The sequence below is a fragment of the Chelonoidis abingdonii genome, chromosome 3 (genome assembly GCF_003597395.2).
Source record: "Chelonoidis abingdonii isolate Lonesome George chromosome 3, CheloAbing_2.0, whole genome shotgun sequence".
In the NCBI taxonomy this organism is placed as follows: Eukaryota; Metazoa; Chordata; order Testudines; family Testudinidae; genus Chelonoidis; species Chelonoidis abingdonii.
In genome coordinates, this window is record NC_133771.1 from 72937012 (window position 1) to 72961138 (window position 24127).

The following is a 24127-nucleotide window of genomic DNA, read 5'->3' on the forward strand; positions in this document are numbered from 1 at the left end:
GCTATTGTATTCATTTACAACTGTGCAGAGTGAGCATAAAACATAACCAAAACAGAATTCTCCACTCACCGACATAACAAGCATGATAATACTTTATACCACACTGCACAAATACAAATGACTGCAGAAGATGCAGGGCAATGTAAGACCAGGCCCATAGAATAGAGGTGCAGATGTTTCAAGGCACACAGCGGAAGCACATCTATTGTATTTCAGATTAGAATTGATCCCATAATAGTTTTCTGGTGATTTGCAAGTTGGATGTATAAATCTGCACTTAGAAGAGATTGAGTTATAAACTTAGTATTTAATTTATAGAGCCTGCCAGCAAATCTTAGCCATAAAGTTTTGATTTATACGTCATCATTTTAAATAGTGATTTTTTAATTTCAGATTTTACTTAAGTATTTCAATGTGTGCTAAGTCAGGCAGCGAGTTTCCATATCCTAAACAGCATTAACGAATCTTAAATCAGATTTGCATGTCCTACAATAGATTTACAAACCATTTCAATAAATCCTAAGTAAACCTTTGCCTTTTTTTGGGATCACAAATCCTGATTTTGCAGCTGGTTTTCAAGGAAGTGATTTATAAATCAGAAATTTAAAGCCCAACTGCCAGCATGGTCAGCTCTCAAAATTCTGACTCTTAGGTCGTATCTGAGTACTTTGATTTATAAGCTGTGGTCAGGCTCTCTCTATCTCTGATTTTCTTCTTAGACTCTGATTGGTTTGTTACGAGCCCTACAAAAGGTTATACTCTGTGTAGGCTATAGTTCAACTGGACTGGGAGTGTTATGGAAAAAGTGATACGTAATCAGACTGGAGCTGGCAAAAGCACGCTATCTCACATTTGGTAGTCAGAGAAAACAAACAGCCGCTGAGCAATAAATTCTGGAAATGTTACCAAGCTGAAGTTCTCCTTCTTCTCTTGTCTTCTCATATATATACATCTATGAAGCATGTTATACAAATCTTATCCCAGAATAAAGATCCAAATACTCCTATCCAAGTCAATTTCAAATACATGCTTAAGTTCTTTGCTGCATAGAGATGGAGTTAAATACAGGCTTAAGCATGTATTTTACTACATAGCTGAATCAGAGATTTATTTAGCACCAGAGTCTGGTTCCCAGACTCACATGAATAGCAATCAATAGCAATTACTCAGAAATCCATAACATTAAAAATAACTAAACAATTAAAACTACATCATTTTCCAATGTATACTGGAGATTTAAAGCACTGCAAGCAGCTGTTTGTCTCCCAGCTACAACTAGTATTTAGACTGGAGAGAGTGAAGGGTTTTGCTCTATAACCAAAGGCAGCTTCACAGATTACAGAATATTGTATTTTCAGAATATTTATTTGAATCTATTTCTGACAAATTATCTCCTGCTGATCAGAAAAATAATTTTTAAAAATCACTTTCTCTAATCTAGACTGATCATTTTTAGTGTCCATTTTTTCTTTATTCATAATCAAGCCTTTCTTTATCTTGCCCAGCATTTCTTCCCCCCACTCACTCTTTGCCTCCTTCTTTATTGATTGAATATCAAGAATCCACTCAGGTTGGCGAATTTGGCAAGCAGTGTGTGTGTGTGTGTGTAGTCATTACACATAAAGAGATCCAGGCCTTTCAGAGTCACTCATCACAACTGTAGCAGATACCAAGAGTATGTCTACACTACAAAATTAGGTTGATTTTATAGAAGCTGACCTTTAGAAAGTGATTTTATACAGTCTATCGTGTATGTCCCCACTAAGCGCAGTAGGTCGGCAGAGTGCGTCCTCAATACCGTGGCTAGCATTGACTCACAGAGTGGTGCACTGTGGGTGGCTATCCCACAGTCCCCACTGCCCACTGGAATTCTGGGTTAAGCTCTGAATGCCTGATGGGGCAAAAACATTGTCGTGGGTGGTTTTGGGTACATGTCGTTAGTCTCCTCTCCCTCGCTCCCTCCTTGAAAGCAACAGCAAGCAATCATTTTATGCCTTTTTTCATATATTATCCATGCAGATGCCATAGCATGGCAAGCATGGAGCCTGCTCAGCTCAGTGCTGCTGTTGCAAGCATTGTAAACACCTCAAGCATCATCTGGCAGTATGTGCAGATCCTGGCTAGGACCCGCCAACATGAGGATGCTTATGAGGAGGACATGGACACAGATATTCCTGAAAGCATGGGATGTGGCAATTGGGACATCATGGTGGTATTGGGGCAGGTTGATACAGTGGAACGCCGATTCTGGGCCCAGCAAACAAGCATAGACTGGTGGGACCACGTAGTGTTGCAGGTATGGGATGATTCCCAGTGGCTGTGAAACTTTCGCACACGGAAGACCACTTTCCTGGAACTTTGTGAGTTGCTTTCCCCTGCCCTGAAGCACAGAAATACCAAGATGAGACCTGCCCTGACAGTTGAGAAGTGAGCGTCAATAGCCCTGTGGAAGCTTGCAACGCCTGACTGCTACCAGTCAGTTGGGAATCAATTTGGAGTGGGTAAATCTACCATGGGGGCTGCGGTGATCCAAGTAGCCAAGGCAATCGGTAACCTTCTGCTGACAAGGTAGCCTGGGTGGGGTGGGGGAGGAGGGAAGGACAAGGCCACATTGCTTATTGTAGCCACACTACAAATCAAAGCTGTTTGAATGACAGCCTTCTGTTGTTTGGACCTCCTCTGGAGTGGAGTGGTTGGGTGCCTGGAGCCTCCCCCCACCAGCATTCCTGGGCATCTAGGTGAGGCGGATATGGAACTTGGCAAGAAGGGCAGGCAGTTATACAATAGAGGCAGCAGGGGTCTACGCTCTAGTTGCCTTTCCTGTAGCTCCACCAGAGGTCTAATCATGTCCTTTTGCTCCCCCATTAGCCTCAGCATCTCCTCCTGCATGTTCTGATCATGTTCACTGTATGCTTTCCTGACCTCTGCCACCAAATGCCGCTATGCATTCAGTTGTGCACTATCAGTGTGTGAGTACTGCATGAGCTTGGAAAACATGTCATCACGAGTGCGGTTTTTTTCTCCTTCTAATTTGCGATAACCTCAGGGATGGAGTTGATACGGAGAGCATAGAGACATTTGCATCTGCAGAGGGCATAAAAAGGAAGAGTAAAATTTAAGAAGATACATTTCTGAGAACAAAAGAGATACTCTTTCACAGTGAATCAAGGAATTCATAGCAGACAGGACATGTGCTTTAGGTACAAGGTCGCATTTTGCCTTTTATATTGAGTGCCTGCAGGTATGGTGACACATTACACACGGCTAGGCAACAGAATTCAGTTTCCAGGCAGCCATGGTAAGCCAAAGGGTGTGCAGGGCTGGCTTCTTCCACATTGATAACATGTGGGAACGTTTTCAAACTGCAGCGCCTTCCTTTCCCATAGCAAGCAACGCCAGTTGGATTTGCCTTTTAAAAGGAGGAGCTGAGGTTTTGGGGTGGATGTGCAGCACATCCCTCCCCCCACCGCATGGCTATTCTCTGGGATGATCCCTTTTAGCCAAGTGCAAACAGCCCAGCATGAATGGGGTCCTTTTACTGTTCCCTTACAAAAATTCCCCTATTTCAACCAGGTGACCATGAATGATATCACTTCCCTGAGACTGACACAGAAAGATAAAGACTGAATGTTGCATGAATGCAACCAAAAGCTAGGACCATTCACTGCCATGCTTTGTACTGCAATGATTCCAGACTACTTGCTACTGGTTTGGTGTGGTAAAGTGTCCTACCGCGGAGGATGAAATAAGGCAGCCCTCCCCAGAAACCTTCTGCAAAGGCTTTCAGAGTACCTCCAGGAGAGCTTCATGGAGGTGTCCCTGGAGGATTCCCGCTCCATCCCCAGACAGGTTAACAGACTTTTCCAGTAGCTGTACTGACTGCAAATGCATTCCAATTCTTCAGGGTAAAGGAAACATTAAACACAATTGCTTTTAACCTCTGTAGTGTAGTTACAAATGTGCACTCAGCAGAGCTGCTTTCTCTGCCTTCAGGGTCCGGGAACCCACCTTGGGAGGGTATTGGCTCCAGGGTGATGTAAAGGTCCTGGCTGCCGGGGAGAACGATTCTCCGCTTGTCTGCTGTGCTTTCCCCTCCTCCTCATCCACAAAATCTTCCTCCAGTTTGTGCGAGACTCCCCCCTTGGAGGTGTCCACAGAGAGTGGTGGGGTACTGGTAGGGTCCCCCTAGAATGCCATGCAGCTGATCATAGAAGCTTCATGTATGGGGCTCTGACCCATACTGACCGTTTGCCTCCTTTGTCTTATAGTAGGCTTGCCTGAGCTCCTTAACTTTCACGAGGCACTGCTGTGTGTCCCTGGTGGAGTCTGTCTCCACCATGACCTGCGTGATTTTGGCATATATATTAGCATTTCTTCTGCTGGATCAGAGTTCTGCCTGCACAAATTCTTCTTTCCATACAGCAATCAGATCCAGTGTCTCCCATTCGGTCCATCCTGGAGCTCATTTGTGATTCTGGGACTACATGGTCACCTATTCTGCTGAGATCGCCATGCTGACCAAACAGAAAATGAAATTCAAAAGTTCCTGGGCCTTTTCCTATGTACCTGGCTAGTGCATTGGAGTTGAAAGTGCTGTCCAGAGCTGTCACATTGGAGCACTCTGGGATAGCTCCCGGAGGTCAATATCATTGAATTGCACAATGCTGCATCTGCACTACCCCAAATTTGACCCAAGAAGGTTGATTTTAGTGCCAGTCCCCTCATCAGGAAGGAGTACAGCAGTTGATTTTAAGAGCCCTTTAGGTCAACGGAATGAGGTTGATTGTGTAGCTGCATTGCTTATAAAATCAACCTAACATGGTTAAATTTGACCTAACCTCGTAGTGTAGACCAGCCCCAAGATCAGGGCCGGCTCCAGCTTTTTTGCAGCCCCAAGTGACAAAGGAAAAACAAAAACAAAAACCCTGACTGAGCTGCCATTGAAGTGCCACCAAAGAGGAAGAGACAGAGTGAAGGACCTGCCGCCGAATTGCTGCCAAACACTAAAGCGGAGCACTTGAGCTGCTGCTGAAGTGCCACCGAAGACCCAGACATGCCGCCCCAATAACCAATGGAGTGCTGCCCCTTTCTATTGGCCGTCCCAGGCACCTGCTTCCTTCCCTGGTGCCTGGAGCTGGCCTGCCCAAGATGCTTTGTAGACAAATAGATAGGAACTCCACACCAAGCAATCTCTTGGAGCACAGTTCTATTGTCATTTAAGATCACTGGTGGTTTCTTTGTACGCATACACTTTTCAGAATAGTTACAACTAGCGAGCACAAATTTAAAATGTGGGTACCTAACTCAGCACTTAGGTGCCTAAAATGAATATGAAAGCACTTAATTGTGTATTCAGGTGCCTATTAGGTAAGTCCCTAACTGTAGCCAATCAAATTTAAAAATTGGTTCAGATAATGTATTAGTGGCTGGAGAATCCTTAAAGCAGACCTATAATGCTGATAGGAAAAACAGCTCTGAAATACAAGCTGATTTAAACCCACTTCCTTTCATACTATTTCATGTTAAATGGTTGTGTTCCAAATGCCAATACTTTCACAGCTGACCAAAGATGTCAACCACTGTAAAAACTTTGATTAGAAAGAATCCTATAGTATTATATGCCCACATATATTTACCAAACCTAACCAATACTATACCCAGCTTTAGGTGGGGTATTTAGGTAGGTCTGAATGTTGTAACCCCACTGGGTTGCTGCTGGGCTAGTCAGGGCCACCCAGAGGATTCAGGGGGCCGGGGGTCTTCGGCAGCGGGGTGTCCCTGCCACCGAATTGCCGCTGAAGACCTGGCACTTTGGCGGCAGGTCCTGGGGTGGAAGAACGCCCCGCTGCGGGTCTTCGGGGCACTTCAGCGGCGGGTCCCAGAGCAGAAGGACCCACCACTGCTGAATTGCCGCCAAAGACTTGGAACGAAAGAAGCTGCAGGGGCCCGGGCCTAATTTTTTCCGGGCCCCCTGGAATGAGTGAAAGACCCTGCTCCAGGAGCCCCAAAAACCGGAGTCTGGGGCAAATTGCCTTACTTGCCCCCCCACAGGTAGCCCTGGGGCTAGTCTAGTTACTATCCCTTATGAGGCACAAAGCCTAAAACTGGATCAGATTTTGATCTGAGTTACCCTGGTGTAAATCAGGACTTTACTCTGATTTATACTGATGTTACCCAGATCAGAATTTAATGGAAAGACCTCCCATTGAATAGATACATTTTGATGTGTGCTAAAGTAAGAATGAATTTCATTTAATGAGCTTTTCATCGGGTTTTTGATAAAATGGATGGAATGTTTCTGATGCGGTTGAAATGTCGAACATTTAGGCTTCTAAATATAATGGTCCAACAGACAGGTACCTGGATTTGAGGGGATAAGATAAGGATGCTTTGGTGTCTGCTGATTACACAATGATTGTTTAAATCCTTGTTTGTTGTCAAAAGCTGTTTACCGAGCACAGCAGCAAGCCAATTGTCCAATCTGAACAAGTAAAGCAGGTAATCCAAATAGTAAACAAAGTGTTACAGAAATAATGTAAATCTTGGGGACTGGTGGGGAGTTTGCACCAGTAACCTTTTCAGTGCCTATCATGTCTTTTGTCAAATGTAGGGGCCAGGCAAACTTGTCACTTTGTGGAAGGGCAACACATTGTAATATATATTTGTCCCTGCCAGCAGGTATATGGGATCTTGGGGAGCAATTACCACACAGGTGGGGTGCAAAATAAACTTTATTAAGAAAATGCAAAAAACAGGGAAAATTCAATAGTGAGGGGTATGGGGTTTGTTAAGGTAGACGATTGGGGAGGGGTTTCTTTTAGCAAATAGTATAGGGGGTTTCAATAGTGGGGTACAATACAGTTGGGTACAATACAGTTGGTAACCAATTAACACTGAAGGATAAATGTAACAAGTAGCTAACAATTTCTATATAAAAGGTGTGTCACAGCAGCATATAGCCAACTAACAGTTATGGGAAAATGTGGTAAGTAACCAACTCTAGATAAAAATGTGTCACAGTGGTATAAATGTAAAATGTGAGGTGTGTTAGAGAGAAAAAGGGTAACCAATGGGGTTTTATGCTAGACTTCAGTAATACAATTGAGGTTTGGGGGTAATAGGAGAGTGTGGAGGAAGGGATTAAAAAGGAGAGAGAGAGAGAGAGCTTCAGGAGAGAGAGAGCAGGCAGGCTGCAGCTTTAAACAGCAGAGAGCAGAGGGAGATTTAAACTTCAGGAGACAGAGGGCAGGCAGGCTGCAAGTTTAAACAGCAGAGAGACTGAGGGGTATGGGGTGACTGGAGAGCTCGGTGGGGGCAGCAGGAAGACAGACTTAACCACAACTATACAGAACACAGCAAAATCTTATCTATGACCTAACTTAACCAAGACTACACAAATTAGCAAGTAACAGAACACAATGCAACAATTTCTTAAACCTAACTAACAGAACACAATACAAACAATTCTCTAAACCTAACTTAACCACAGCTATGCTGGGTGCTGGTTAAGTCTGGGTGCTGGGGAAAGAGAGAGAGCAGCTAAGATAATAAAATAAAAGTATAGAGAATTTTACAGAATTTCACAGAGGGATTCTTACCAGCCCCAAAGGAAGCAGCAGAGGTAAAAGCAGCAAGATCATCAGAAGGCTAGGTACGGTCTTAATAATCAGGAGATCTCTCAGGCAGCAATTCGTTCTTCGTGGGGGGGTTTTCAAAAAACGGGGGTACGCTCAAAAATAAAACGAGAGTGGAGAAAGGACCCCCCAGAACCCCTGGCTGATCAGACCAGGCAGCAATGCAGGAACCTTTCTGATCTTAGTTTTAAAAATGTCTGTTTTTAAAGGCAAACTCAGGCAGTTTCCTGCCAGTACTTTTGATTGGCTCCCTCTGTCACAGGGGAGGAGAGGGGGCAGGGACAAACTGTAGGTGAGCACAGAGACATGTCTGGGCAGAGTCCTGTGCAGTAGGTGACTCAAAAGCACATGAGGCCTATGACTCATGCCCAAGATCTTAAAAACACAATAGGTCTTGCAGCTCTGGACATTGCCTACCCTACACCGAGCCCAGGTTTAACAAGGTGATAACAGGACTAACCCTTTGAACAGGGCAGTGGTCCCACTTAGCACAAGTGGCCATCCCTTTGAGAAGGGCAATGGCTCTTGGTAAACAACTTTAAGGGGCCCTCCCTTTGAGAAGGGCAGCGGCCCTGGTAAATAACTTAACAGCCAGGGAGGGGGCGGCCACAGGAGGACAACAAAATGGAGTATGGGGACAGCTGTAAGAGACAAAATGGAATAGGGGGATAGCTGTAACAGACAATATTATTTAAAGGTAACCATAATTACAGTCACCGTTGTTTTTTTAAATTCAAATTTATGAGAGAAGAATGGTTTTAATAATGACTTGACTGGACCAGAATAACTAACTATCCATAAATGCCTAGCAATGCTATATATTACCTTAGTTTCCATATTACATTAACTGGACACAGTTACCTTTTCCATAGATACCAAAACACGGATGAATTGCTAAGGAGGAGTACAAAGAAAAGCACAAGCATATAGGGACAAAATAAAAAAGACTAAGGCACAAAATGAGTGACACCTAGAATCCGATATAAAGGGCAATAAGAAGAGACTCTTTAAATACACTAGGTGCAAGAGAAAGATGAAAGAAGGTATTGGTCCTCTACTTAGCAGGGAAGGAGAGCTAATAACTGACAACATCAAAAAGGGTGAGGCGTTTAGTGCCTGTTTTATTCTAGTCTTAATTAAAAAGGTTAATGGTGACCAGATACTTAACACAATTAATATTAACAAGAGGGAAAGAACACAAGCAAGAACCGGTCAAAATATTTAGATATATTTGATTTATTTAAGTTGGATGGGCCTGATGAAATTTATTCCAGGGTACTTAAAGAACTAGCAGAAGGAATCTTGGAACTGTTAGCAATTATCTTCAAGAACTCACGAAGGATAGGTGAGATACCAGAGAGCTAAAAGGTAAACATAGCACCTAACTTTAAAAGAGGGAACAAAAAGGACCAAGGGAAATACAAATCAGCTAGCCTAACTTTGCTAACTGGAGAGATACTGGAACAAATTATTAACAATCAGTTTGTAAGCACCTACAGGACAATAGGGTTATAAGGATAGCCAGCATGGATTTGTCAAGAACACATGATGTCAAACCAACCTCATTTCCTTCTTTGACAGGCTTACTGGCCTAGCAGATGTGGGGAGCAGTAGATGTGATATAGCTTGACTTTAGTAAGGCTTTTGACACAGTCCCACATGACAGTCTCATAAGTAAGGTTAAGATTTTATCACAGTTATTTTTAGTAAAAGACACAGACAGGTCACGGGCAATAAACAAAAAAATCATGGGAGCCTGTGACCTGTGTGTCTAAAATAACTAAAAATACAAGTAAAAATTTTTACTAAAAATAACTGTAGGGAGGGCGGTGGGTGGGTGGGAATGATAACTGGAGCCCCATGGGGAGAGGGGGCTGACAGACTGGCTCCTACCATCATGGGCGGGGGAGCACAGCCCTGGCTCAGCCCCAGCAGCAGCCATCAGAGCAAAGACCAAGCGCCGGCAGCAGCCACGGGGGATGGGGTGCACAACCCTGACTTCAGCCCCAGCTGCAGCTGCTGACAGCTGAAGCCAAAGAAGTCATGGAGGTCTGCTAAAGTCATGGAAGCTGTGATTCACTTTTGGATAGCCTCTAGTTTGTTTAGTTGGGGCTTGACCATGCCCCTTCCTACAATGTAGCCAAGGTATTTAGCCTCAGCTACCCCGATAGCACACTTGGCTGGGGTGGATGTGAGGCCGGTCCATCTTAGCATGTCCAGAACTGCTTCCACCTTTTTTAAGTGGGTCTCCCTGTCAGGGGTATGGATAATTACATCATCCAGGTATGCAGCTGCATAACCGTTATGGGGCTGCACAAGCTTGTCCATGAGATGCTGGAAGTAGCAGGTGCCCCATGCAGTTCAAAAGGAAGAATATATTGAAACAGATCCTCTGGTGTAGAGAATGTCGTCATTTCTTTTGCATCTTTGTCAAGGGGAATCTGCCAGTATCCCTTTGTTAAATCAAGGATTGTCAAAAATCGGGCATTGCCCAGGTGGTCAACTAACTCATCATTGTGGGGTATGGAGTATGCATCAAATCTGGATATCTTGTTCAGCCAGCGAAAGTCATTACAAAATCTAGTGGTGCCATCAGGTTGGGGCACCAACACAATCGGGCTTGACCATTGACTGTGGGATTCTTCAATGACTCCTAGTTCCAACATCCTTTTTACCTCTGCCTTGATCTCCTCCTTTTTTGCCATTGGGACCTAGTAGGGCCTTAAAGTTACCTTTTCCCCAGGGTCTATGATAATGTGGCAATATGCTTCAGTTGTCCAGCCTGGTTTGGTTGAAAACATGTCCTGGTACTGGTTGATCATCTCAATTTCCTCCTTCTTCTGGTTTGGTGTCAGAACAGGGGATATCCTGATCTGCTCATGTAGGTTATTTCCCTGAGTCTGGGCCTCTTGGGCCACCACACATGCCTCTTGCTGGTGCCACAGTTTCGAGAGGTTAATGTGATAAATCTGTTCTTGTTTCCGGCGTCCTGGCTTCCGCACCTTGTAGGTTACTTCCCCCATGGGTTCAACCACCACATAGGGCCCCTGCCATTGGGCCAGAAGCTTGCAACACCATCACCCGATCCCCTGGTTGGAACTGTCGAACTTTTGTCTGGTGATTGTAATGGGTTTGCTGGGCCTCCTGTGCCTTTTCTAAATGTTCCCATATGGAACCCTTCTGCCCCTCTGAGTTAGCAGCAACAAGGGCCGGGTTCAGTATCCAGGGGTTCCGTTTCGACTAATAACCAGTCAAGCCCCCATCACCAGGGTGACCTGGGACATTACATACCACCCCTCCGATGGGCCCTCTGAGGCAATACTTCCCCACTCGCAAGCGGAGTCTGAGTTAGCAAATCCTTTTAATAAGGAGGGAAACAATGCGGCATCACTTTGGAGAACACCACATAACAGGATTATAACACAATCATAAGCACCACCTCCAAATATGTTGGCAAAGTCCAATCCCCAAAGTACAACAACCCAAAGTCTCTGTCAGTGCCACCCTAGAGTTCACAGCTTATCTGCAGGAGTTTCCCAACCCAGCCTGGGTGGAAATGGCGCGGGGGCACGCCACAGGTGTTAAGAGGCTTCCAGTGGGCAGGGCAACTGCTTGCCTCTCGCGTGGAGTTATGCTGCAGCCATTCATCTGCAGCTCCATTACACCAGCTGTGCCGCTCCTCCAGCCGACCATGAGCCTCTTCCAGCTGTCCCGCAACGCGTCCCTCCACTCTGACTCGTTTCATTGGGCTGCTCCAACGTGCTGCAAACTGCTCCGCTCTGCCAGCACTTAGCGATAGATCTTCAGGCCTCCCACTGGTTAACACAGCATCAGTGGTCTCAGCTCTAAGCTTAGCTCTTTTAGTGATTCAGCTTTTTAGTGCTTTCTAGCTTGAGTATAGGGAGCTCTGGTGTGGAGTTGACATTGGCCCAAATGGTTCAGCTCAGCATGTCTCTAGATAGACTCTCTGGAATCAAATTAGCTCTCTTCAACGTGGAGGGGAGAGATGTGCAATTTGTGTTCCAGGCCTCAAAAGGGGCCCATCTATCATTACACACACAATCCCCACCTCTCTCATTTCAATGGGTTTTTGGCACCATGTCCTTGTCTAGCAAATGCTACTTAATTGATATTGACACATCTCTGTCATAAAGCATTCTTAGTTCCTCATTCACCTATCCGGTGACCACCTATTTATTCTCTCGCCCAATACAAAGAAATTGGGGATCCGAGAGCTGTCAAAATAACCATCCCAGGCTGCTGTGGGCTATGCTAGATGGGGTGGGTGTGCTAATGCAAATACCTAAAATTCCTTTCCACACTTTCCATAATTCACCACCAGATGTCAGGGTAGAGCTCATCCTGACTCTGCTTACACATACCATAGGGGTGACCCGGGCTATCTGGTCTCGCATTTGCAATATATGTTCTATTATATTTCTCCCCTCATTGGGTTCCTCTTCCCAGATCTCTTTGGTGATATCTAGTATGCCACAGGGGTGATGCCCGTATAATAACTTCAAGGGGGAAAACCCAGTTGAGGCCTGAGGTACCTCCTGGATAACGAACATAAGGTAAGGTAAGTAGGGTGTCCCAGTCCTTCCTGCCCCAACTTACCATCTTCCTTATCATAGCCTTGAGGGTTCGGTTAAACTAACCCATCAGTCTGTGGACGATAGACTGAAGTTCTCAAGGTATGTATTTGAAGCAGTGTACAGAGGTCCTTCATTAGCTTTGACATAAACGGGGTTCCTTGGTCTGTTAATATCTTCTTTGGTAACCCCACTCGGGCAAAGATCCCCACCAGCTCTTTGGCTATCGTTTTAGAGGCCATGTTCCTCAGTGGGATGGCTTCTGGGTAGCGAGTAGCATAGTCCAAAACAACAAGTATATATTGGTGGCCCCGAGCCGTCTGCTCCAGGGGTCCCACTAGGTCCATGGCTATTCGCTCGAAGGGGACCTTTATGATGGGAAGGGGTACTAAAGGTGCCCTCAAGTGGGGTCGGGGACTGTGTAGCTGACACTCTGAGCAGGACACACAGTACCTCCGCACTTCTTCATGTACTCTGGGCCAGAAGAACTGTCATAGGACCAGTGCCAGGGTCTTCTCTATCTCCAAATGCCCCCCCAAAAGATGATGATGGGCAAGACTTAATACAGTGTTCTGGTGTTTTTGAGGTGCCAGGATCTGCTGTACCTTCTGCCCCTGTACTGGTGCAACCTGGTATAAGAGATCCTTCTTCATTACAAAGTAGGGTCCTGGTCCCTGGGTTTTCCCTTCCATGGGTACCCCATCTATTTTGGTCACCTCCTTCCTAATGTTGTCATACCTTAGGTCTTCTGCCTCGTCCCATCCAAAATTTCCTCTCCTGGGGCTAATCTGCCCGAGATCTAGGGGGACAGTTTCTGTTTCCTCTACTGGTTCAGAGGCGTTAGAGTGTGGATCAGACTTGGGTGCTTCTCCCCGCTGGGTTGCCTCCTTTTTAGCACCTTGGGTCTGCCTACCTAGGAAAGCAACCCTCTGGCTTTGGGTCAGTATTCGGGTTCCCAAGGCCTTAGTGGCCCTTTTTTCCTTTTTTGTCTTTCTACCCTGTCTGGGAGTTGGGAACAAATCTGGGGATATTTCAGAGAAGATTGAGGGCTGACAGTCTGCTGTGGATGCCTTACTAATTTCAGGGTTCCCATCTTTCTTCAGTCCTCCTACTGGAAGTAAGTTTCCAAACCCTGGGAAGTCCTTCCCTATGAGCATCGGGTATGGGAGTTTAGGGACTACAACTGCTGCTACCTCAGTAGTGTTCCCCTGAATCTCAATTTTTACTGGGATGGTGGGGTAGTAACTAACCATCCCATAGACGCATGTTATTCCCATACATTTAGCCTGAAGCAGCTGACTACGCTTCACAAGTTTCCCTGAGATAAGCGTGATAGCACTCCCCGAATCAACCAGTGCTGTGGTCTCTACCCCATTTAGTTTCACTGGTCTGGTGTACATATGTGTGGTTAGTGAGATCCCCATAAGGTGGATTAGGGAGCATGGGTCTGCCCAGTTCCCCAGGTTACACTACATAGGCTCCTCAGCATTGGGACACTGTGCAGCTATGTGTCCCCACTCCCTGCAGGCAAAACATCTGTATGGAGCTCTAGGCATCCCCCGGTCTCATGGTTTGGGCAGTCTAACATCACAATCTTCTTCCCCCTCAGTGCTCTGACTCTTTGTAGCCTCTGGTGAGCTTTCAGCCCCTCTCTTTTTCCACCTGGTCCCTCCTGGTGGCCCAGGCACCTGAGCTCTAGGGCTTGGTGCTGCTAGTTTAACACGGGGTGCCTCTTCCTTAACTGGTCAAGTCAGCTCCCTCACCATCCTTCGCCTCTCTACCAGTGCGACAACCTTGTCATAGGTGGAGGGTTCGTTCTGGCTTACCCAGGCGCGAAGGTCTGGTGGTAGTCCCTCAGGTATCAGTCGATGACCAGAACCTATAATATCTCTTCTGCACTCCGGGACTCAATTCACAACCACTTTTGTGGGAGACGGATGAGGTCATACAATTGGGACCGTGGGCTTTTGTCTTCCTGGTACCTCTAATTGTGATACCACTGGGCCCTGGATGTGGTCGTTACTCCAGATCTGGCCAGGATCTCTGCTTTCAGCTGGGGGTAGTCTGCTGCAGCCTCTTCAAGCAGATCATGGTAGGCCTTCTGGGCCTTCCCACACAGGAATGGGGTGAGGATGCCAGACCACTGATCTCGAGGCCAGGCCTCCCGTAGGGCTGTCCTCTCAAAGGCCCGAAGGTATGCCTCTACATCATCCTCCTGTGTCATTTTCTGCAGCCAATGGCTGGCCAGTATGATTTGCGCCCCATCTTGGCAGCAGTTCAACTCTGTAAGGGTCTTTACCTGGTTTACCAGTTCCTGCAAGATAGCACGCTCCTGAGCAGCCTGGTCCATCAGCAGGTGATTAGTCTCTTGCTGCAGCCATGCTGCCTCCTGTTGGGTGGCTTCCTGGACATGGGTAACCTCCTGCTGGGCAGCCATGGCTTGTATCAGTGCCTGCATTACATCATCCATTGTGGTGAAAAATAAATAAATCCCCTCTTTTTTTTTTTAAAATCACCCTTCTTCCGCCGCTCTGTGAACATCAAATCCCACTGCTAACACCAGTTGTGACAAAGTTCCTCCTCTATCTTGGTGGGTCCTGCACTTATTGGTGGATTTGTTCACCTCAGAGATTAACCATGAGGGTCAGGGAACAGCCCAGAGACTGTCTCCTCTGGTAGAACCCACAGTCCAGGTCAATTCCACCTGTGTCTGATCAGGAGTTGGGAGGTTTGGGGTAACCCACGCCCGCCCTCTACTCCGGGTTCCAGCTCAGGGCCCTGTGGACTGCAGCTGTCTAGAGTGCCTCCTGGAACAGCTGCGCAACAGCTACACTCCTTGGGCTACTTACCCTTGGCCTCCTCCCAACACCTTCTTTATCCTCATCACAGGACCTTTCTCCTGGTGTCTGATAATGCTTGTACTCTTCAATCCTCCAGGAATACACCTTCCCACTCTCAGCTCCTAGTACTTCTTGCTCCCAGCTCCTCGCATGAATGCTACAAACTGAAGTGAGATTCTTTTTAAACTCAGGTGCTCTGATTAGCCAGCCTGTCCTAATTGATTCTAGCAGTTTCTTCTTAATTAGCTTCAGGCGTCCTAATTAGCCTGCCTGCCTTAATTGGTTCCAGGAAGTTCTTGCTTGTTCTGGAACTGCCCCTGTTACCTTACCCAGGGAAAAGGGATCTACTTAATCTGAGACTAATAGATCTGGCTTCTAACATTCTCCTGTATCCATCTGGCCTGACCCTGTCACAAGTATTATATGCAATAAAGTTTTGGCTAACATACTCACATCCTTCCTTGATCACCTGGTGGTAAGAGACACAGGAACAGCCTTGCGGTTCAGGTTTCTCAATTTTTGAGTGAGGGATACAGTGCTTAGAAAATGCTAAGAACTATCAAAGCTGACTAGGGTTTACTTGACTAACTTAAACTTAAATCAAAACCTAATAAACAAACTAAGAATAAAAATTAGGGAAACTAAGCTTAGCCTAGTTCCTTTGAAACTTAAAGTTTAAGAAGAAGAAGTATAGCCTACTAATAGTAGCAGTCATCGTAGATAGATAAAATAGATAGAGTGCAGGAAGGAAGCGAGAATAGAGTAAAGTGAGAATTGGAGATATTCTTCTGAGGTGGGTCACTTCTTTTACAGGGAAAATGCCAGAAATCCTTCCTCTTATGCCCAAATTTCATTCCTCACCCACAGATGTGTTAGGGTACACTTACCCCATAGGCTAATATGTATGTGCATATTGACGACAGGAATGTACTCACATCAGTCTCTTGTGGTGTACTTCTTACAACATTGAAAAAAAACCCTATGCCATTCTCCATTGTCTATTGGTCTAGATAAAAGGTCATAGACATAGGAGTGGGTACTCATCTATTTAGGTAACAAGATATAGGTCAACTTTGCTTTCTGAGTAAAAGATCTTAATATAGATATGCTAACTTTGAGTTAGCTTATCATACAGGATATGGCCTGTAGGTCTCTTGCATTACAGCCAAGCTTACTTTAATATAAATCTATAAACCTATTACAATAAACCAAATACTTAAACTATATATATATATACACACACACATACAAGCAAGCAGGTTAGTCCTATAGGCTACACTTCCCGATATCTTCTTTGTGTGAGTTTAAGTGGAACAAAGTATGTCTTCTCAGCCTCTTCCTCCTATTCTCTGTGATGGGGTTGGGGAGAGGAAGAAATAATCCAGGCCTCTTTCCCTGGCATCCATGAGTCATGAAGAAGAAACCTCTCTGAATTCCCCTCCTTATTAGACCCCCTACCCTCGACAACTAGCTCTACCTTTTCATACCTCAGGCTCCACAGGGTTCACCCATTCCTCATGCTAAGACATGTCATTGGAGTCTGATTGCAAATGTGCTGGTTTATAGAATTTAGAATGGTTGTTAACCTTTTCACACGAAGTTTTGACGCAAAAAAGAAGAATGTCTTTTAACAATTGATATGGCCCTCCATGGTTCCCCATGCAGAAGTCTATTAAAACTGGAGAAGAGAGAGACTTCTGATGGGATAAACTTTTTTGTATTTAAATTAGAATTCAGGCTTTTCCTAGCCTTTTAATCATAAAAAGGAGAGAGCAAATGCTGAAGTAAGCATTGACTTCACAATGATGTAAATTGGGTTTGTGTACTCATGCAAACATAGTGAGAATTCAAAGCCACAAACCATCTCACAGTGGGAACAAATGGAAAATTAAACCTCTATTATTGTACTGGAAATTATAGGATTATATCCATCACCCATATCATATAACAAATGGTGTACCTAGCTTTGTTTGGTGGATTTGTAACAGTGTGTTATAAAACTGAAAACTCATAATAAGCAGCAGTAAAAAAAAAAAAAAGTTCCAAGGTTCTTTTTTATTTTATTTATTCTTTTTTATTTTAAGGCTTTCTGAAAAGGAAGACAATTTATCCTATGCGGTGTTGTTATAGCCATGCCGGTTCCAGGTCATTAGAGAGACAACATAGTGAGGTAATATCTTTAATTAGACCAACTTCTGTTGATGAGAGAGACAAGCTTTCAAGCTACACAGAGCTCTTCTTCAGGTCTGGGAAAAGTACCCAGAGTGCCACAGAAAAATACAAGATTGAACAGATTAGCATAAGTAGTTATCACATATTCTAAGGGACCATTCAAAGTGCAGAGGTCCATTAGCACCTTTGTGGATGAAAAGGGGAGTTCGTGGGTTACAGATTGTTGTAATAAGTCATAAATCCAGTGTCTTTATTAAGACCATATTTTTTAGTGTTTATCAAAGTTATGAATTTAAGATCCCAGGCTCATCTTTTGAGTGTTGTGCAGCTTTCCTCTGAGGGTCAGGTCTGATAGATGAGATATAGAGTGACCACTTTGTGAAAAGTGTTTGCCCACAGGTGATACGGTGTGTATGTGGATGAAACCAGACAATCACTAGGTTCTCAAATGAACTCACACAGAAGAATGATAAAAGACAAGGACACTGTATCTCCTATCCCCATCCTCAAAGGAAACCTGCACAGTACTTTCAAAAGATGAACCTGACAGCTTAAATTCATAACTTTGCTAGACATTAAAACTCAAGGACTGAATAGAGATACTGAGTTTGTGGCTTATTACAACCATTTATAACCCACTTTCCGCCCCCATCCCTGGTAGCTTCCCTGGCCAGCTCCTTTCCACTCTATGACTGGAGAGGCGTTAATGGGCTACTTCACCTTGAATGGTCCCTTGAAATATGTCATAATTGCTTATGCTAACCTATCTGCTCCATCACGTATTTAGCTGAGATACTCTGAGTGCTTCTCTCAGACCTGAGGAAGAGCTCTCTGTGGCTTGAAAGCTTGTCTTTCTCACCAACAGAAGTTGGTCCAGTAAGAGACATTACTTCACCCACATTGTCTGATGTAATTTAAGTCATTACAGTAATTGGGCCTATGTTGATAGTCACTCGAGTTGGTAAAAAAAAAGTAAAGCGATATTTGAGAACATTCCTTCAGGTTCTGATCTGTTGTTCAGTAGGTGCACAGTCCCCATATTATTTGCTAGTTGCGGACATTTTTATGAATGAGTATTTGTTCTCATCAATATTTGGAAACTGGCTATTTCCCGGAATATCCATATTTACAATGACAAAGGTACAAAGGTAATTGCTTGTGAACAACAGTATTCACTGTCCATCATTCAAAGTTCTTCTGTTTTAAATATCCCAGTCATCAAATCAGGGAGCAGAAGCACGTGACTTTGGTGACCCATCACATCACACACTCTGAATAACAAATAACCAGCAGGAAACAGTTGACATGAACAGTTTGCCAATAGATCCTTGGATCAAAATTGTTTATTCAAACTATCGGGTGAATGATTGCAAATAACAAATACATTTTCAGAAAACAGGATCAATTCCTGAACAATTTTTGAGTAAGAAAAAATGGCTAAATTTGCAATGAGTATCATTTGCAATGAAAAACTCAGCAGCTCTAGTAGTAACCAGAAATGGTTACCCTTTTAGACCCCAGGGCTTCCCAGAGGATTCAGGGGGTCTGGGGAAAAGCAATTTTGGGGGCCCCTTCCATAAAAAAAACTTGTAATACTAAAGAATACTATATTCTCATGGGTGCCCCTGTGAAGCCCAGGACCTGGGGAACATTGCCCCACTTACGCCCCCTCCCAGGGCAGCCCTGGTAGGCCCCGTATCTTCAAAAAGAAGGACTCTTGTAGATTCCAGTGGAAGCCAAAGGTCTCCATACAAGGGTCTGCCTGTGTGATTGTTTTTGCAGGATTACCTTATTTTTTAGACTATATCTACATTTGGAACTGGGGGTAGGATTTCCAGCTCAAGCAGACATACTTGCACTCGTTGTCATTGAGCTAGTGCACTAAAAATAGCAGGATAATCACAGCAGTATGGGCAGTGGTGAGTGATGCTAGCAGCCCTGAGTACAACCCCTCCGCTTACACTGTGTGGGTATGTACTCAGGGATGCTAGCCCTATTTGCTGCTCACCAGGACCCATGCTATTGTGGCTACACTGCTATTTTTATGTTATTAGCTTGATGAGAGCTAGCACATGTATGTCTGCTAGAGCTGGGAATCACACCCTCAGTTCTAGGTGTAGACATAGCCTTCAGTGTCAATCAGTGGGATTGGTCTACTAATTAGTGAACTGGTGTCTATTCACAAACAATGCTGGTACCATAGTTAGCATGCTTGTCGGTACTGCCATCACAGCAGCCAAGGAATAAATGAATATGGAGTATCCATAACATTAGGTACATTACTGGAGCAGTGCTGATAAGCTTCCATTGCAGTGGGGGTACATGGAAGCCTTCATTTTCCAGTGTGGTTGAGCAGGCACCTTTCATGACCAGAAAATAATAAGATTTTGATTAAAATATCACTTGCTGGAGAACATCATTTCTCAGCTTTGTTTATTGACCATAAACTTTTCTTTTATGACTGGATTTTTTTTCCAGTTTTTAGTCTAGACATTTATATTATCACTTCAGCACCATAAACTGAACTGCACTGTTGGACAAATAGGTTTAATACTGTGCTTCTTTCCATATCTTCTGATGTGTTGTCCAACATTTTTATATATAAGGTTTTGAAGTTTAGTGATATCTTGAACATCTTTAATAAAAAAATAACAATACTCAAAATGTCTGAATGATGGCTTTATAGTGCGTGAAGTTGGCTAGCAATTTGATCCATTGGAGAGTGACACTTCAGTGCTAAATGAGTATATTTGATGAGATTTCGGAACTATAGAATTTAAATACTGTACTTAAAATAGAACAACAGTTGTGAAATAGGATTAAAACCAATGACAAGTATCAGAGTGCAATAGTGGGCCATTTCTTCAGCTGGTGTAAATCAGCATATATTCAAGGGAATCATTCTGCTTTACACCCACTGAGAATCTGGCCCACTGTGTTTTATTTATATCAGTCTCCCAGTGATTCAAGTCTCAAAGAATTATTTTTTTATTTCTTGTTCATAACTCCAGAGCTAGTGGCAAAGGAGCTTTTTCTTCATTATTTATTGAAACTGGAGAGCAATATGTAGATTAAAATGGAATTGTTTTCGCAAATGTGGACCTGTGAGAATGCAAGATGGTGAGAGGATTAAACAAACCTGGTTTTGGATAAAAACAAATAATTGAGTGCTGGCTACATTTGTGTCCAAGCTGCTAATTGTAATACCTGAGGGTTTTAGTTTTGTTTGCTTTCTTCTGTGTCTCTTGAATATATTATAACTAGTTTAAAATCTGTACTTCAGCTAGTCATGCAACTCGGATTTATTATTTGCAAGGAAGCAACTTGCTATTGAGCATCTGAATGGATGCATTTGGCTGTGTGCTTAAAAAAATAGTGTTCAGTTATATAGATGACAGTAAGTGTTTGCTCATATAATTACAGTTTGTAGACCAAACAAGAAGAAATTTCCATTAACAAGTTATGAATATGATAATCAAAACAAATTATTATATTCCCTACTCCTATACAGAGGCAGATGTAATAATTTTTTAGAAATTAAAGTAACTATTCCTCGCTTTGGCTTCCTCATACATTTATGTGCCAAGTTTCAGCCTGAAGCAGATTTTAATGGCTGCATTACAGAACTCTCAAAGTGGTTATAATGAAGACACTGACAAACTCTGAACAATATCAGTAGTGCCCAGTGACACCACAAAATTACTTCTAGGAATGCTATACAAATCCTCATGCATTAGGGCATAAGACAACCACTAGATGATGGGAGGTAGGATGAAACTTCCCCTATGGTCATGTTATTCCATAAAGGTCCCTTATAAGGTTTTTTTAACCCTTCCCCTAAAGCATCTGGTACTGGCCCCTGTCAGAGACAGGATATTGGACTAAATGAATCGCAGGTCTGATCCCATATGGCAATATCTTTCTTCTTATGTGCTCTAAACTGATGTATGTGCAGATACGTATGTGTGTGTGTCTAATACCACATACAGAGGTTGCGTTTTAAAAAGTTGTACTAGTTTCAAAGTTTTTATGGGATCTGCAAATATTCCCTATGATATGTTCAGGATCTCTCTCTCAAACGGGTGGAAACAAATGAAATGTTTGAAATATATGGAGGTACTATCCATGTGATAAATTGTGGAAAGATATGATAAATTTCGTTAATCAAGCACCTTTGACCTCTCCAAACATACTCACTAGTCATATCTGCACTGGGACTACTCCTAACACTTCAAACCTCTGAAAAGCTTCCAAGAGTTGCCAGCTTTCTGAGGCTTGCCTAACTGTATTTATACTTAATATTATAATTATTTATTATTTATACTGTGCTAATATGTGGACAAATGTCTAATTGGGGTTAGGATAAAATTACTGAACTTACTGTCACTCATAAGGCAATTCCAGATTCAAAGCCAGGACCCCAGGGATTATAAGGGAGGTGAACAAAACATCTGTGCTAACAAATCCCTGGTATAATGCTTTCATCCTCACCATATCACTTGTGAAAAGAGTCTATATAAGCTCACTCCAAGCAACACCTCCTGTGAATTAAATTCCTTCCTTTCATGAACCAGTGAAGATAAAAATACTATTCCACTGCCGTTCATTAAGTATATTCTCTAAATATAGAGAATATATTAGAATGATAGTACAGATATTGAATTTGTCTTCATGAGACAAGGATGGCCTCATCATTCATGAGTGTCATAGCTAAGCAAAGACAGACATGAATAATGAAGCCACCCTTATCGAGTATAGATGAATTCAATTTCCTCTGCACTGTCATGTCATGTTTAATTCACCAAACTATCACACTTACTTTTGATTTTTTAAGTTGACTGAATATTCTAGCCCTCACTCACATAGTCTCTCTCTCTTTCTTTCAAGCCACCAGTGCGATGCATTTCTCTGCTTTTGTCCAGTATGAATGTCTCTACGCTCTCTCTGACACAATGACTGAGTCTGAACCCTACATGGCACACACAAAATTGAGAATATTAACAGCATCAGATGCCTATATTCTATGTCTCTGGCTTTCCTGGAGGATTTATCTTTGAAGAGTTATGTAGACTGGGCTGCATTTTCAAGCAGCAATGTCTAAACCTGCTTTACTGCAAGACTTATCTGGTAGCATGAATTCAAAGTTCCTTCAATTTCTCAACCACTTGTATGGTCTTCTTGTGACAAATCTCAGCACTGACCCTTGCTGCTGTAGCCTGCCATGTCTTTTCCATCCGAGTTCCATCAGCAGGCAACATTAATTTGGAAAGCTCTAGTTCAAATTTGTCTGGGTGTCCCCACATCAGTTATGGAGAAGCTTATGTGTAGTGAACAGAACATTCAGCACAGTGGTGTCTGAGAGTACACTTCCATACAGGCAAGAGTTCCCACAGTTTGAAATCAGGAATAGTCTGAAATGAGGGATAATCTGTGTAAGACCCCTGTCATAAACACATGGTTAAGGGTTAATGTCTCTTTTACCTGTAAAGGGTTAACAAGCTCAGTGAACCGGGCTGACACCTGACCAAAGGACCAATCGGGGGACAAGATACTTTCAAATCTTGGTGGAGGGAAGTCTTTGTTTGTGCTGCTTGTTTTGTTCTCTCTTGGAGCTAAGAGGGGCCAGACGTGCAACCAGATCTTTCTCCAATCTTTCTGAAACAGTCTCTCATATTCAAAATAGTAAGTACTAGATAGAAGACGGATTAGTCTTTATGGCTGTTTTCTTTATTTGCAAATGTGTATTTTGCTGGAAGAATATTTCACCTCTGTTTGCTGTAACTTGTACTTAGGCTAGGGGGGAAGGAGTCCCTCTAGTCTATGTAAAGTTAAGACCCTGTAAACATTTTCCATCTTGGTTTTACAGAGATAATTTTTACTTTTTTCTTTCTTTAATTAAAAGCTTTCTTTTTTTAAGAATCTGGTTGATTTTTTCCTTGTGTAAGATTCAAGGGGATTGGGTCTGGACTCACCAGGGATTAGTGGGGGGAAAAGGAGTGGGGGGAAAGGTTGATTCCTGTCTGTTTTAGGATCCAAGAAGTTTGGATCAGTGTATCTCCCAGGGAGGGGGAAGGAGGGAGAATGGTTTATTTCTCTCTGTTTTAAGACCCAAGGGGTTTGGGGTCTTGGGGTTCCCCAGGGAAGGTTTTGGGGGACAGGGAGTGTACCAGACACTGGAATTTCTGGTTGGTGGCAGCACTATCAGGTCTAAGCTAGGAATTAAGCTTAGAAGGGTACATACAGGTCCCCACTTTTTGGACGCTAAAGTTCAAACTGGGAATAATACTTTGACAACCCTGCTCTGTGCTCTGCACAAATATCCCACCATCCCTCCCTCCCTGTTCCTCCAACATCCCAGAGAATTAATAAACTGATCAAAAATTACCATATTTTAAAGAGTTCCATGTGCTGTGGCCATGTTAAACTATTGTCTAGTTAAGAAGTTAAGGATTTTATCCATATGTAAATTAAGATTTCAAGAAAAGAGGCATTTTAAGTACCTGGTGCAGTTAGCCCAGGTATTGCCTGCAGATTGCAATTCTTACAACTTTTCCCAAGTGTTGGCCACCTACTTGGCTAGAAACTACTATTCCCTTGGTGTTTACATTTATGCTCAGCCAATGAGCTGCCAAGACCCCATTTCATGCCTTGAGGTAACTGTGAACAAAGTGATGAAGTGCTACTTTGAATTGCAGCTGTTATGGGGGCAGGTGTTTTCTGCGGTGTTAGCCAATATCATATATGAGCTAGAATGCTTTGTACTTATGTTAAATTGTATAACTATGAACTGTGTTCCCAGGATGGTTTGTTCTCATGCTAAGTTTTATTATAGAAATCTACTAATAGTTTAACTGTTCCAACCTTTGTTCTTTGTATGTGCAGAATCTGT